Here is a 17,096-nt window from a genome sequence, read left to right as displayed (position 1 = left end):
CGTTTTGATTTTGTGCGACTTATATTTGAGTGAGGCAATTCCCCTCATACTCGTGTACATAGTTGCAGAATGAGTCTAGAAACTATAGAACTCACAAAAAGAGCCAACGTAAGCTCAAATTTTAAAGAGCGTATAAACATTGCACAGAAACAAATAAAATATTCTGAAGTTTCATCGACACATCCGTTTCTCTGTTTAAGTAGAGTGACGGGGCTCCAAGGCGCAACGTAATTTACGAACAGCGACTAAATAAACGCAACAAAACGAAGGGCGGAAAGTTTTCATCGCGCACAAACGTCTCCTGGAGTTGCCTCACCTTTTAAACACCCCTTGCCCCCCACGGACCCCTCGCCGCTATTTACAACCGGAGCTTCGCAACATCCCTGTTTCGGGCGGAACAAAAGGCTGGTGCAATTCATACTTGGGTGTCAGCTAGGCTTTGTTTCTCGTGCTCTGCGCTTCGTAATGAATGTAGCTCGATGAATTTATGTTGGTAATGAATTAAGAGTTCATGAGCTTCGCAGGGTGACACTCGGGGCGGCGGGAAAAAATTACGTCGTGAACTACTCCACCCTGAACTGGCGGTTGAACACACAACGCCTTGGCGAAGTAATGTCTTGACACTCTAAAAAAAGATGTTGGCTTCACGGAGCAGCGGATGGAGAGACATTTATGCCGTTAGAGGCAAAGGGGTTTTAAAGCTATTGCGCCATTACGAGCGTTTTAGAGGACTTTCCTATTTTTTCACTCCCTCCCCATATCGTTGCACGAGACTGTATCAAAATTTCTGAGAAAAACACCAGATTTGCAGATATCGTCTTGCTAGTTAATAAAACGGCACACACAGGAAGCAATTCTGGATATGGGGAATTTTCTACGCATTTAAAATGAGCTCGTAAGGGCTGCCATGATTTCTTCATCTACAAATGCTCTGATTTTCCCTGATTCCGAAATTTTCAGATTCCTTGACTTTCCATGACATTTGAATAAAACCTCCTCCTTGATTTTTCTCCATTAAATTACACTCAATTAATCTAAACGCACCTTCATAAATTTCCTGACTTTTCTCGGTTTTTCAGCCCGCCGGCAAACCTGCCTCTCGGATGAGTAGGAATTTTTACAAGAAAAGAGGAACAAGAGAAAAGTATGTTCTCAAAGTTCCATTGAAACTTGCACACTCCTTGGTCGTACTTTTGAAAAGAAAAAATTGAATTTTTCTTCTGTGACTACTGAAAATGGTTTGAGGTATTGCACTCCAATCAAAATCGTGAAAATAACAAATATCTTGTAGAATCCTAAAATATTTTAAAAAATCAATTGCAAGAGTTCGTTCAGATATCAAAAAAGTTCCACAAAAACGTGAAAACAACCTCATTTAATATTATTTCTGTACCCGAATACGAGGGATTTGCTATTTCATATGCATTCAAACAGGTAAAAAAAACATGGAGAGGAAAGCTAAGCATGAAAGTATGAAACTGCATAGAGAAGATTCAATTCTCAAGCGGCTGTCGGCATGGGACATATAAAATGCAAATGTGAATATTCGATTTGTAACAAGACATATCCAAGTACTTTTGCGGGTGTGACATCGTTGATCGTGTTCACTTTTTCATGCAATGCATTGTCGTTGTGATACGCCGGATGAGCCGGAATAACCTTTTTCCCATCGAATCTGGCAAGAATTTCTTTTTCAATTCTTGGAGATAAAGTTGAATCGGGTGAGGCGTAAAGGGGAGGGGGCGGGGCGGAAAAACTTGTTTGTAAGTGTGTTTTCCCCGTGTCAAATCCAAGTTCCTAACGCAGGAAGTGCAGAGAAGGAACGTGATAAATTTGAGATATGAACTGAATCCACCAACGTAAACACACCCTCCTTCCGCTACGGCTGAACTAGTTTGATACTTTGATCCGACGTTTATGAAGGAGAAAAATCAGGGAATTTTGAACTTCAAACACAGCCGGACAGCACAGTAATCATGGTTGTCGCGTTTATCGCCGAAAATCCAGACTATCGGATAAATGGAGAAAATAATCCTCGATTATAATACAGGATTTCCCAACTCAAAAAGATAGAGCTTATTACATTATCAGCGACTTTCCACTGATGAACATCTTGGATATTTGATGAATCGATAATGAGTGGGTACTCACAGATCGTAATGAATTGCAAGAAAACATATGTTCGTAGCCGAACATGCTACATACGTAGTAGCATTCAGTTGCCACAAGGTGTACATAAGATAAAAAGTTCTCACCTGCAACAGACAGAGATAAAATAAACTTAGAGAATTTGTCATATTAATATGGATAACAAGTTTTTTCATAAAGAAGAAAAAAAGCCATGTTTGGGGCTAAAATCAACGCTAACTGTACCTTATTCAATACAAATATTCTTGCTTCGTGTTTCTAGGGTACCTTCTAGAATTTTAGTTTGGATTTTCCTGATATTTGAAATGAAATTTCCTGACTTTTGGCGCAAATAAATCAATTACACTGGTTTTATTTCACAAACCACCAAAATACTTAATGCATTGAATAAAGAAGGTTTCAGAACAGCTTGAAATGCTTAGAATATCCTGATCAATTATTATCGCTTTTACGGAGATGCACCTGATTTTTCCTGATGCAATAGAATTTCCTGATATTTTCCGCTTTTTATTGACGGTAGACACCCTGGCTTGCACTTCCATTATCAACCGAAAGTAACACAAGAACACAAATATTTTCCTCAGTGTACCCTAGCTGAGCTGTCTTCCTCGTGCGTATTGGCATAATGGCTCATTGTTTGTAGGAAGAGACCTGGAAGTGTTCTTGAGAGCTGGTTCCTCAAAATGCAGCGCATTCTTACTCCTAATGTCTCCGAGGCTGATTCTCGAGAGTGCATTTGCTATATAAGTTTACCTATTCCACGGATTTGGCTGAAGAGCTACTCAACTCTACATCGCCATGTCGACTCTCTTCAGCAAATAGCCACTCAACAGATGGATAGACTTCGGGTATTCCCTGTAACAATCCAACTTAACTAATTGTTTACTTCTCATTCTTGAAATACTGCCTGTACTGCTTGCACTGCGACTAAAATACTGCGATTTTGCACAAAAAAAAAATGCAGAAAAATCCATAATTTTACAGCCAAATTATTTTCAGAGAACAGTTGGAGGCACCTGGAGTGGACCTGGATGTAGTTATGCTCAAAGAAACTTTAATTCATTGAATTAAAGCAAAAAACCGTGTTGAAAGGGTTTTCGTCTCGTCCTACATAGTTCCTTTTGGTTTGATTCATTCCCACGTATTCTTTTTTACCATACCTACGTCAAAAATGGCTTACTTGGGAAAAATCCATCGCAAAGCTTTTGTAAAATGGTCAATAATACCATACAAAGAGTTAAATTGCACAATTTTAGTCATAATTGCAAGGCTCAGGCTCATTTACCGTACATGTCCCCAAATGGCTTCCAACGACATCAATACCTCGATTTAGCCGTAATTTCACGTTGAATTAAGACTTAATAGCACCAAGATTCTCCTCGAACCTCGATCCACTCCACCTCTCCCGCCAACACCGCCTCCTTAATACTCTACCGTGCTAACGGAAGAACGCCGTAAGAACATTCGAGAGTTGCCAAATTTCCTTCAATAAAAACCTAATTTCCTGGAAAAATCGTTAATTTTTTCTTCAATTTTATCAGACACCTTTGCTTGTAATTTTGTCTTAAATGTCTAAATATTTCAAGGGAAATACGCATTGTCGTTCTCAAAAATACATGGTATATTCGAGGCAATTTGGCAACTCTCGAATGTTCATACGGCGTTCCCGTTCTTCCTTAGCACGGCAGAACACTGCACTTGCGACTTCTCCAAGCTCATCCAGAGACACCTGACTCCAGACTCCGGGAGTGCCGCCGCCGAGTCCTTGTGCGGCGTTCCGTGCGCTTACATTCTTCTTCTTCCCTCTCCTTTTCTTCTTTTTTTTCCTCCGATAGTGGGAGCGTTGAGAGGTTGCGGCGGCGATGGGCCGATGGGTGATGGTTGACCCACTGCTGCGGCGCGGCCTAGACTTGGATTGCCACTTGGCTCACCAATCAGCACTGAGCAATCATCAATCCGCGATGGTAGTTGGGGCGCTTATCCTACTATCAATTACGGAACGCCGTAAAATCACGTAAATCGCTACGCTGCGGCTCGGGTCGCCCGGTCGCGAGGCGGGGTAATCGCCGAGCTGGCGATTGGGCCTTCTAGTCGTGTGAGCAAATTCACGATGTTGCCATCATTCCGTGGCATTAATGGAAAAAAATTCTGCCCAATACTCAAAGACATAGCTCGAGCTTTTTTCTGGTGGTCGGGTGGCCGACATCTCTTATCAGGAGGAGTCAGTAGCCTGATTGTTGGAATTTTGTGTTTGTCGGGGGGACATGGACGACATAGGTTAAATGGCGAAGCGTGATTGGTCGGCTGTGTCTTATCGCTGCTTTGTCATGCTGTGTCGATTGGAATGGACGACGAACTAAAGGTACCTCTTGAGTTTCCGACAGTATGTCGTCCATTCCAATCGACAAAGCACGACAAAGCAGCGATAAGACATAGCCGACCAATCACGCTTCGCCATTTAACCTATGTCATCCATGTCCACCCGACAAACACAAAATTTCAACTATCAGGCTGCTGGGGCTCGTCAGTACGAGGACAGGTTTTGAAGGGTGTCCAAGGGAAAATTTTGGTAAATTGACCTCTCTTAAATGCATTTGGATGCTATAAAATTATCAGGGATTGAGATCAAATGGAATAAGTTTCAGCAGGCCCATACTAATCACTTTCACGGTAAGTCGCCACCACCAAGATTCGAGCCCGGGACCTCTTGACCTGGAGTCAGATGCGCTAAGAACTGAGCCAACCTGGCCAGCTTCCCCATAAAATCTGGTTTCTTTCGGCTTGATGATCTCCGATCAGTTGGCCGGTTTGACCAGAACCAACCTAACTACGTCAGTGGTTGCCTAATTTCCTCTTAAATTTCAATTTCGACGGAGATGGAATCAATTTTCTTTCTTGAAATTTTGCAACCGCATTTTTCAGGATTCAGGGAAAATGGACAAAATGCTTCAAGCGGTTAAACTTGTCTAGTTCTCAGTTAATAGAGCAAAACATAAGAGTAAACTAGTGAACGTGAAGTGCAGTTATGCTGATTTTCGTTAAACCCGTCCCTTCACTCTACCTCAAGCTTGACGAGACTGAGACTGCGACACTTGGCACCATCTACGAGCTTGCGCTTTTCACCAGCAATAGAGCGTATCTGAATTTTCAAGTCAGCCCCATAGCGAACATATCGCCACGCTGATCGAGTCCGCGCAAGAATAGAGTTATGTCTTTTTCTTCCGACAGGGCGACGTAATGTTGGAGGTCGATCGTGACGAGAACGAGCGGTGGGGAGAAAGCTCTATGGGTGGTGCGGTGGTGGATTGAGACTTTACGGAGCTTGGAAGTTGGCGGGAAAAAGGGCGATTCATGCCGGGGCGGGGCACAGTGGAGCAAGTCGCTGGGAGGGTCAGACATGATTTGGAAACTTAAAAACTTATTGAATTCCGATAGATACAAAATGTAGAAGTTTGGGGATGGATCCGTTGATTTTCTCATTAAATGGAGAATTTTCACGCAAATTTTTAATTGCTTCATCTGAGAGTGATTAAAGAGCTGACTTCGCAGTATTTATTATCATTTATGTCCGCACTGGAAAAAGAAAAACACATTGGATCTAGAGTCCAGACTCTTGAAAACACTGACAAGAAAAAGGACTCTTGATTCAATCAGATTTAAGCTTAAATCAAAAGGAAATCCGCTCAAATTAAGAGGCTTGGTTCTTGATTTAAGCTTAAATCTGATTGAATCAAGAGTATTTTTTCTTGTCGATGTTTTTAAGAGTCTGGACTCTAGATCCAATGTGTTTTTTTCCAGTGCTATATGGGAAATGGTACAAAAATAGATTGAAAATTGAGAAAATGTCCCAGCTGTGTGCACCTTTGTGACGTCATCTGACGACATTTCCCATTTGAAAACATGTATTTCAGTAGATTAGATCATTACGTTCATCTCCTCTAATATTTGTTCAATTTACAGGACCGCGGGTATTCTCCTGTTCAGTTCACTCGGTAGTTTCCACCTTAACACGAAATCCATCGATTTTTTGACACTTGCAAATTCTCCATTCTCTTCAAGCATCACCCCTTGAAATTCTTAATATTCCTAAGAATACATGAAAAATGTACAGTTATGGTAAAAAAAAATCCAATGTCCGGCGTCTCTGAGCGACTCGATCCACTGTGCGGGGGAGGGGGAGCGGGGTGGAGGTGGCCCGTATTGTGGCGGCGATCCGATCCGTTTAAACGGCCGGATAATGGAGGATCACGACTCGATTATTGATTAATTAGCGAATCGTGTTTTCTTGGTCCGGCCCATTGTTAGCCGTGCACACTGGCTGCACTCCGCTCCGCGACGAATGCGACTCCATGACCTCGCCGCTGCACTTCCAATCCAACTCACTCCTGGGTGTTCCCCCGTTTCCGGCGACTCCCGCGGATCCCCGAGCTTGCGGCACCGACTCACACGTTCTCCGGATATTTTTCTCATTTCGCGGAATTTCAAGGTTTCCGACCTTAAAGTGGTCTCAATGGGTTGCGTTGCTCACAGATTCGTGTTTTCATGATTTCGGCCTGAAGAAAGTTTTGGGTAAAATAGCACGACAATTGAAGCGTTGAGTGCAGAAAAGGGCGTTCCTTGATCAGGGTGTCTAGTTTGTATTCATTTATTTTGTTTATTTATTTTATTTATAATTCATGTACATAAATGCCACACGTTGTGGCTATAATACTTGTCAACCCCCCCCCCCCCCTAAATATTACACATTAATATAATATAGGTACGTAAGAACACAGGGAAGCATTAAGAATATTACAAAATTTTACAAAATAAAATAAAAGGCATAGTAAATTACAGTTAAATATTATTTAAAAAAATCATGTATGGAGTAAAAAGCCTTGCCAACTAGTAAGGCTTTTAGACCAGCCATGAACTCTCTTACTTCTCATTTCTGAAGAGCTTTTCTCAGGTTCAATTTATTTTAGGATATCCTGATTTTTCCTGGTTTTTGACTGCTAAATTCTGATTGCATAATTTGTCCGAATCCTGATTTATTTAAGAGAGAAAACTTAAAATTTCTGCATCCTTAAGCGCATGCGAAAGCATAAAATAATCCCATCGGACAGCCGACTTTTCTCAAATCCTGATTTTACGACCGATTTTCCCTCAATTCCTGATGAAATCGGGATATAAATCCTGATTGACCTCAAATTCTGACAGAATCGGGAAAATCGGCAAAATCCTGATGCTAGACACCCTGTTGATTGCGGTGTTTCAGAATCTCCACCACTTATACTAATTTATATTTTAGAGATGAAAGTAAGTGAATTTTCCGAATTCGTTTCAGCATGGTAAAATCATATGGAGATTTCAAAAAATTCAACGAATTCCAAACATTTGCTTAAATTATAAAGGGATGAAACGTTAGCGAGCATTTTGAGACACCGCAACCATGAAATGCCCTTTTTGCACCTAGCGCTTCAATGATGTTGATCACTTTTGAAAAGTCGGCAATACACTTCGGAACGCAAACTTTTACGCGCTCAAAATTCCTTTGTGTATCGGGCAATTTCTGATTGTCTGCCACCGCGAGCGCTTTTCTCTGGAAATTCGGAGATGAGTCGATCAAAGATACAAAAAACGTCCGATTTGTGTAATCTTTATTCCCGTTTGTGACATCCATAAGCCGCGTTGTCTCAACTCTCTCTATAAAAGAACTCTACTCAAAATAATCGATGAGCTGAGAAATTCCGAATGAACTGGTGTTATACGTCATCTCTTGGGCAGGATACTCATACTAAAGCATATGCTATCACGAACGTGTGCACTAAAGGGAAGAATCCTCAGGATGAGGAATGGCAGGAAGAGGGATGGAAAATTACGACTCCCTGATATATCTGAGTAGACTTCAGCGTAAGGTCGGTCTCCATCAAATCAATCCATCCCTACATTTTGAAAATGACGTTTGGTCACGTACACAAAAATGAACTCGGAGAGAATCAACAATCAACGGTTGCACGCGCATTTCTTGCTTTTCGTGACCGACTTCGTTTAATCAGTCCGATGGGGGAAAATTAAGGAGAGGGCGCACCATTTGAAGCAGCTTTTCTTTTACCGTAGGGCAAAGATGGTGGCCTTAACTTGGTTCGAAAAAGCGGAGTTTACGTTGGATAAAGGCAGACATACCACGGATTTCAAAAGGACTGGGTTGGTAATGAAAGGTGAATGAGAGTGAGAAAATCCTTTTAAAATCCCATTGTCATTTCGGTATTTTTCCTGAACTTTTAACATGAAAGGCTGAGGGTTGAAATGATCGATCGACGTGCTACAGTCTTGATGATTTCCCCGGTGTAAGTTGTTGTCGGACAGATCTATAGAATTTCGGGGATCTCGCAAATGTTTTTCAAAAATGCCGTACTTTACTTACTTACTTACTTACTTATTTACTACTTACTTACTACTACTGGCATCATTAATCATTTACCGTTAGCAATCATTCAAACACACCGGAGTGAAAACATGTGCAAAAATTTGAAATTAGAAATTGCTAAGTTAACTATTATCTTTTCTGCGAGAGAGCTTTGAGTAGATGAAATTCGAAAAAATTGTTCAAAATTTAAAAAATGAAAGCGTCGAATATGACAACATGTAAAAAGTCACTTCTGGAAAAAAATAAGCAACTCGTCTTTTGAAAGAGAGCTAGCGTCGAAAAAAGGATTCTCAATGGATGCTCACAATGATTTGAGCAAACTCAACTTTCAGACTGTTTCAAGACTAAATTTATTGGAGCGAAGCATTAGACGTTACTGGATATTAAATCGTATAATAACTGGGACCCTTACAGGATTCCAGAAAAATACATGGAGATCTAGCTATTAAAAATAATGCTAAATAATGTTTCTCAGTCTACTTCTTTGAAGTATCATACATTGGCACGGAGCAAGGAGAAAGGTATCGCTAATTGGACGTATTTCTGAATACGCAAACGGAACTACGTGCATTATGACGTGAGCCCTGTTATGCATGTATTCTTTTGGGTATCAGGGCTCACGTCTTTATGCATATAGTTCCGTTTGACGGAAATACGTCCAATTAGGCACAAGCCCACCGTTTCTGATGTTTATCATATGACGAGTGCGCTCGCATTCATTCTTCGATTCGAGAGTTTTCACAGCTCCCGTTCGTCGTTTCTCACAATCAGACGAAGAAACTAAACTGTCGACATTCCATTCTAAGGGCAGAAATTGAATCAAAACAGTTCGATTTTGTTTAACAAAAATATGACCACGCAATTTCTTCTCAGGATTTTGCAAAATGTTAAGTGTAATCAGTAGAAAAATCGGTGACATTTGAAGTTTAAAATACTTAATGGTACACTGAAAAAAATGATATAACGCGCTATACGAAACTGGTGTGGTAGGTACCCGTTTGAGGTGCTGTACGGAGCTGCCTAGTGGCGGCCACCAATTCGAATGGCGCGCGCCACGAAACTCGTTTGGTACAGCGCTGCGCGGTGCTGCGCCTCGCGGAATGTTTATGAATCTCAATCAGCCAGGCGGAACAAATACTAACATTCTCGGATCTCATTTCATAATGGAGATACGTGATTTTACACTTTGGCTAATAGAATATATGTCACATTTTTGAAGAAAAGATACAGTTTAAGATGCTTAATAGCAGATACTCACCTTCAGGCTTCACAATTTGAAAAATCCAGTAGTAAGATCTGACAGCAGTTGGGTACAAAGAATTTCAATGTAGGTAGATCCATAACGATGATAATTTCTGTGAACTGATTTTTTAGTAAAATGTCCAGTAGACTGACACATTTACTTTAAGAATCAGATTTCAAGAAAGGTAATGGTTTAAAAAAACCTATGTTCATGAGCACGGTGGATATGAAGGATGAATAAGGAAAACATAAGAAACACTGATTTTGAGTAATGCTAACTCTAACTCACAAGAGAAAAGCTGTCAACCTGATGTTTTACACTAGCCATTTAGCAATCATTGATCAAGAACTTTCGAGTAATAGGAAATCACAAAAATCACAGGGTACAGAATAGAAGCTGGTTGTAAGCGATTACTTGGAGCGTTAAAGTAGGTAATGAATATTGATAAGGTAACCATGTAAAATGTTACTCAGGGGCACAAGATGGTGAGTAAGGGTGGTATTTTTCATCATTCAATCTAAAGCCAAGACCGACAGTTTCTATTTACAAATTAACGATTAATAGAGAGAGGAATAAGTATCCTTATTAGCCTTGAAACTGTTTAGCGCAGTCGCTCAGGAAATCCCAAATCATAGAAGAAAAGCGTTTAAAGAATTTCTCCGGTTGAGCACATATTTTGGTGCATTGATGTATCTCTCTGTAGTTCTAAGCACAAAACATTGAATTTTCATGGGTATAAGAGAGTTTTAGATGAAATAGGAAAATTATCAAGTAAATCATGGTACCCAGGCAATCTAGCGTATCATGCATCCATCAACATCTTGCCCTGGTATTTAACATTCTCAGAGGTGGACAAGGGAAAAGCGAAGTAAAATTTCGTTTGAAAAGATTATAAAATGAAAACTTCTAGACAACTAGGAAATGGAAAAAGCACAAAGTAATCTTACTTTGAAAACAAACAATCAAAGAGATTAAGGTCTCGGTCGACATTGTGGGCAAGTGCACTTAGGAGCTAGAGTAGCTTCAAAACTTCACGGCATCACAAAACCAATTAGGTTCGAACATGTTCAAGATAAATATATCCTTGATTGTAATTATATTTAACGAATAAACATGCTAAAAACTACCGATATTATGTATTGTGAGGGATCTGAGTGATATGAACTTGGTAATGGCCGGAACTTCGGTTTGGTACGATCGCGGTTTTCCACACATAAGACACGATGTTAGGAAAAGTAATGTAACAAACTGTTGAATACTAGAGTAAACATGAGATAGGGTGAAATTAGAATTAAATGTTTAAAGTCAAAGAGATACAAGAAAGAATATTGGCATGTTTTGATGACGAAGACACTGATAACAATCCAGACCAACAACAACCTGCCTTACTTACTGTTCATAGCAAAAACATCAATTATTAAAGATAGCAGCACTATCAACCCAAGAAGCGGGAAAATAGAATAATCATTTAAATTAAAGCGGGGACTTTTAAATTGACGCACCCGAAAAAGGGTCCGAAACCTTTGTAGTTGATACCTCAACGCAACGGCCATTTTTGTAACAGCTCGGAATGATTTGCCGTGGATGATGGTGTAAACGAGATGAATCGTGCCGCTTACCAAACTTGTTTGGTGCGCGGCATAAACCAGTACGTGACGTCAGTTTATAACTAAAAAATTCTGGTACGCCGCACTAGATTCTCGTTCTGCGCATCAAACTCTTTTTTCAGTGTATCTCACAAAAGAACAGTTTTCGAGCAGAGATTATGCAGCATTGGGTTAGTTAGATTTTTTTTAACAAAAGTCTGACGACGCAATTTTATCACAAAATTTTTCGTGTAATCAGCAGAAAAATCGGTGAAATTTGAAGTTCGAAGTACTTAATAATATCCAAGCAAAGGACAATTTGCAAGTGGAGATTGTGAAGCATTGAAATGAGATGTAGATACATTCTTTCGCCTGGAAAGCGACGAGTTGTAAAACGTATAAACTTTCCAATACCTAAACTTTAACCTCCCGAAGCGGCTCGGTTTTTCATTCAACGCCTCTCGAATTGGCATGAGGCTGTTAAACGAATCTTACGACGCTAATCGCAAGGGTCAGAGCGAGTCTAAAACTTAGCCGCGGAAGTTCATCAAACGAGTTAGTCACACGGCACTACCTCGTCCTATGGGGCCTGTGTCCCTTTGAAAACTGACGACGGCGCGGGGGATTTTTTCGCGGTGCGGAGACGAAAGAGTCACCGGAAGCGAGGCGTAAAGTTTCTCGTGAAAGCTTGAAAGCTCCGAGCGGTCGGGGTGCCGTAACGTAGCATCGGGAGGAAATACCTACGCCGCACAGTGGATCGAGTCAATTAGAGGGGTCGGTCAAAGAATTTTCGTCAAAAACTGCAAATTTTGATGTTTAATTAGTCACATTTTGAAGTTCAAATGGTGCTTATAGAAGATTATTTCACTGTAAAACCACTGGAACCATTTTTTGAACCTCTAAGTTAAAGGCGTTTAAAGTTTCCAAATTTTGCCCGACCTCTTCTACTGACTCGATCCACTGTGCGCCGACCGAAATAAGCCTCCGGTCCCTCCCAGCCTCCCCGGCTTTTCTCATTTCCGACCATTTCGCAGCGCTGCCGCTCACGCTACACACTGAAAAATCTTGATTATTGAAATTGATAGACAAAGAGGGCTAAGGGAAAATGGAGGACTCGATCGAAAAATAAAAACGTAAATCGATCGACGTGAACCGATCGACACCGATTCAATCAACAAATTATTTAAAACAAACCTTGTCGATTCGTTCGACAAACTTACGAATCGGTCGCATACCAGCAAGTCTATCGGCAGAATCCGTGAATCAGCCGAAAAACCCACACTGGAAAAAAAAAACACATTGGATCGAGAGTCCAGACTCTTGAAAACATTGACAAGAAAAAGGACTCTTGATTCGATCAGATTTAAGCTTAAATCAAAAGAAAATCCGCTCAAATTAAGAGGCTTGGTTCTTGATTTAAGCTTAAATCTGATTGAATCAAGAGTATTTTTTCTTGTTGATGTTTTTAAGAGTCTGGACTCTAGATCCAATGTGTTGTTTCCAATGCATGAATCGATCGACAAACCCGTGAATCGAACGACAAACCCGTATACTAATCGACAAACTAGTGTATCGATCGAATTTGTCTATTGAATAGGTGTCGATCAGTTCGCGTTTTTGTTTTTCAATCGTTTCATGTCGGTCGAACTCATACTCTCCAGGGTATGGGACTCATACCTGCGTAAATGAGAGCAATTGATTTTTAATATGTGTTAAGAAGAGTTCGCACGTTACTCTTGTGATAATATACTATCGAGTAAGAAATAGGATTTGAGAATGTCTTGCACTTTAAGTGTCGATGTTATGTCTGAAGCAGAATCTCTCTAACGTAAAAGCTGTGATCAAACAATAACAAGTTCTTTTCTATACTTTCAGAATACGTGGATCTTACCAACACGGCGAATACAAGATTCTGTGGCATCGACTAAGTTTTTCATCCGATAAGAAAAACAACTTCACTCACACTCAGTGAACACCTCCCATCGTGGGCTGCTTCGCCTTATTTGTTGAAATCTTTTCGTAGCAGACGCAAACATTGTTTTCCCGGAAAGAAACCGACTTCGTCAGAATACGATCAAAACTTTAGCCCGGGGGATTCAGCTATTTGAATTTTTCTTCAACCTGTTTTGGCTCCTTGCCTCAGGTGTTATTTTGAAAAACTCCAGCTCAGGTAACTGTGCATTATTTTAATGGAAAACTTCACTGGAGAAATTATTTTTCGACTCAATTATCCTCCATCTCAAGATGAGGATAGAATGCAGGTCTGGAGGTAAACATATGTATTTCTCGAGGCCCAAACTCTGTGTGCTTTTCTGAAAATGTATATATTCTAACGAAAGTATGCAAAAAGCAGACTTCAGACTTAAAATTATTCAGAATGATAAAGCTTTAAATTTTTGCCGGTCATTTCTGTTCACGGTTGATGCTGTTTTGGCGAGATCCACACCCCGACAAAATCGGCAGCTGTAGCCAATATTCTCGGCCTGGGCTACTGGAATTCAGCAAAGCTCCCGAAAGTTTGAACCATGTTCAGAGAATTCGGCAAATTTATCGAACTGCGGCAAAGGCGGCTCCCGAGGTCTTTTCAGGGTTTGGACGTAGTTGATTTTTTCTTTCTTTTAGTTTCCACCGTGTAAGATGAAAATGTGTTTTCATGGATTTTCACGAGTGTCCTGATGTTTCTTTTTGGTCTTCCGGCCATATCAAATTCCTTCTGACTACTCAATTTCCCCTATTTTTCTGATAGATAAGAACCCTGAATATAATATGAGGGTTAAAGCCCTATTGCTTAGACATTTTATGCATATGAACCTCAGAGGTATTCTTAAAGGATATTCACGGTGATACCACTATTCGACCACGTGGGAGCTCGTGTTGCCTACACTTAAAGTTTAAGGCGAACTCAAATGCCGTTTAAGTCACTTCTTATCGTCTAGTCAAAAGCAATTTTATGTCCATTCTAGGAAGCATGTCTTTTCACGATGATACAAAACTACACATTAACGTAGATACCACTCTTCATCGTTGGGAGTAAAAAAAGCATAAACGTAATGAACAGCCCCTTGACGCCACTCTTTCTTTCAGGGAGCAATATACTTTCTTACAGAAGAACGGTTGTGCGGATTCTTTTGAAACTTTCAGAAAATTTACTTCACGTCAAAAAGGAAATCTCCGGATATGTTCAAAAGTATCTCGACAACCGTTACCCTATAATAAAAAAAAAATCGTCGAATGTAATTAAACAATGAATACAGCGACTTGCACTGGGAAAAAAAAACACATTGGATCTAGAGTCCCGACTCTTGAAAACATTGACTAGAAAAAAATACTCTTGATTCAATCAGATTTTGGCTTAGATCAAAAGAAAATCCGCTCTAATGGAAGTTGGCGGGAAAAAGGGCGATTCATGCCGGGGCGGGGCACAGTGGAGCAAGTCGCTGGGAGGGTCAGACATGATTTGGAAGCTTAAAAACTTATTGAATTCCGATTGACACAAAATGTAGAAGTTTGAGAATGGATCCGTTGATTTTCTCAATAAATGGAGAATTTTCACGCAAATTTTTAATTGCTTCATCTGAGAGTGATTAAAGAGCTGACTTCGCAGTATTTATTATCATTTATGTCCGCACTGGAAAAAAAAAACACATTGGATCTAGAGTCTAGACTCTTGAAAACACTGACAAAAAAAAGGACTCTTGATTCAATCAGATTTAAGCTTAAATCAAAAGGAAATCCGCTCAAATTAAGAGGCTTGGTTCTTGATTTAAGCAAAACTCCGATTGAATCATGAGTATTTTTTCTTGTCGATGTTTTTAAAAGTCTGAACTCTAGATCCAATGTGTTTTTTTTTTCCAGTGTGGAGGCATTCCCGCCTCACGTTCATCAACGCATGGATTTACTTCCCCTACCCTCTTATCCACTTAAAACAACTGTCATGCGATCGAAGTAAGGAGTGTTGCGAACATTTTCGTGGGGAGCCCTTGAAACCAGAACACGTTGACCGGGCTACGTGCTTCACTTATTTGAACAGTAAAACCGACCGAAATTTGTTTGAGAACACCCGCTCGAAACTTAAAATTCGGAAGGAGAAACACCCTCCCGTCCACTTATATCTCTAGCTATTTGCATTCCGAGGTACGAAAGGAACGTTAACGATCACTTAACCGGAGCGTGCCCAGATTCCGAGCTCGCTCCAGAGGAGGCCGGTTTGTCTAGTCGTGAAAAGCCGCGAGATTTTCCCGCCAATTTTAGAAGGTCGAGTGGTCGAGAGAGGGCATCGTTCTTCATGTATGATCGCCGCGCCGAATGCATTGAATTGTGATGAGTCATGAGTCAGACTCCACGTTAACGCCACGTTGCCGCCAATTTTTTTTCTGATCCATAAATGTTGCAATATTTGCGTCGATTAATATTGGGCTTCGAATACACTCCCCGTGGTTCATGATCTTGGTTAATTTTACTGACATTTAAGTCCTCCTTCGAAACTCTGCACTGACAATGCGTCGTTTTTCTCGCGTAAAGACGTAACGACATTTCAATGCTGTCGAAGTGTCCCTCATAAATTGCATCATTACCTTGAACATTTTGGGAGTTCCAACTGGAAACTTCATTAATTCTGGCCCCATGCAAAAATCTGAACAATTTTGGACAAAAATTGCACGGGTACAATTTTGTAAAAAAAATTAAATTTTTCATGTCAATGTTAATGGAATGGAGTTACGTTCCTTTGTCCAGAAGACGACGAATGAGACAATTGGACTACATTTTAAGATTAGGAACTATAAATTCTGACTCAATATAAAAACAACGTATGAACCATTAGTTTCCTTGTGCACATACGTGTTTTTTTGGATGATACAGAATTTATAGTTCCTAATTGCAAAATTAAGTCCAATTAATTCGTTTATATGAAACGTAAGAACGATTTCCTGTAACTGCACTGTGCGGTTCATGCGACCCTGCTCTCGGCTTGAGAAACAGTCTCCTCGGTTCATAGACAGAGTTACTCCGAGAGTTCGTTAGGTTTGTAGGCTCGGTTTCATGAAACGATGAGACAGTTCGTAGAACCGAAAATGCCGTTACATGAACCGAATATGAGGGCTGATACGGAGCATCGCACTACCGGTTCATATAATCGAATTTTCTTCCTTTGTGCGATAGCTGGCAGGGATGTCGAGAAGGGCTGAAATTAGCCAGCGTTGGAACAGTAAGAATACGGTAAAGTATGGATGCTGCGAGAAAAACAAACAAAAAACTTATTTCCTGCCCTCTTTTCTTGGAAAATCGGTTAGGAACATGTTAAAGTAATAACACACCATTTATGCTTCCTTTTGGCGGCTATAAAAGTTGTGGCATGAAAGGCATCTGGAGAAATTTAAATAGAAATACTATAATTTGGTAAAGCTACATTGTCATAAATCTCATCGCCTCATATCTCGCGGAAGACTGTGTAATCATAAAATGATGACACTTTTTATGACTTTCCTAGTTTCCTACGATTACACGGCTAAAATTAAATCAAGGCAAAACGGTATGGCATTCCATTTCAACAATTGCAAGGCTTGTAGACTCCCTCCGCTCGGCTTCGAAAAACGTCGAATGAGTCTTGAGACGTTACCACATTCCTTGTGCTAAAACGGTTCTCAAAAAACTTGAGAAATTTTTTAATTCAAACTTTCCGGAGAATTCTAACTGTAATTTAACCTGAGTT

This window comes from Bemisia tabaci, chromosome 3 (assembly GCF_918797505.1).
Source record: "Bemisia tabaci chromosome 3, PGI_BMITA_v3".
Classification (NCBI taxonomy): Eukaryota; Metazoa; Arthropoda; class Insecta; order Hemiptera; family Aleyrodidae; genus Bemisia; species Bemisia tabaci.
This window is presented reverse-complemented; position numbering follows the sequence as displayed.